The sequence below is a fragment of the Eimeria mitis genome, genomic scaffold (genome assembly GCF_000499745.2).
Source record: "Eimeria mitis Houghton genomic scaffold, Emh_scaff212, whole genome shotgun sequence".
NCBI lineage: Eukaryota > Apicomplexa > Conoidasida > Eucoccidiorida > Eimeriidae > Eimeria > Eimeria mitis.
In genome coordinates this window covers 7,511-8,158 of record NW_013570444.1, presented here as the reverse complement: position 1 = coordinate 8,158, position 648 = coordinate 7,511, and positions in this window count along the sequence as shown.

The window sequence follows — 648 nt, the reverse complement described above, 5'->3', positions numbered from 1 at the left end:
ATACTCATGCGGCTGCAGTCCTAGCTAAGCTCAACCACGGGCGACGGGTCAAGCACTACAGCACCGACGGCGATCCCCTGTGATATCACACGAAGCGTCGTGTTCGTAGATTGTACGTTCCGGCCTCGCTACGCACGGAGCCTTTACGGAAAATGCATGACCATGCTTTAGCAGGTCATGATCGGGTCAATACAACGGTGGAGCGTGTTGCCAGGTCCTTCTGGTGGTCTAGGATGCGCCCCTCAATCGAGGAATACATCCTCTCTTGTCCAGACTGCCAGCAGCAAAAGCCGCGAAAGACGCTCAAACCCGGATTCCTGCACAGCCTGCCTATTCCCGATAGGATCTGGACGGAGATCTCCATGGATTTCATAGTGGGCTTACCACCCGTCAGAGGCCATGATAGCATATATGTTGTGGTGGGTCGGCTTAGCAAATATGCTCACTTTATTCCCTGCTCGAGTAGGTCACAGCGGAAGGAGTGGCACAACTATTCATTAATCATGTGTGGAAGCTCCACGGCTTCCTAAAAACCATCATTGCCGACAGGGACCCGAAGTTCGTTAGCGCCTTCTGGCGCAGCCTCATGCAACGGCTCAGCATCGACCACAACATGACCACCGCCAACCATCCGGAGGCCGACGGCCA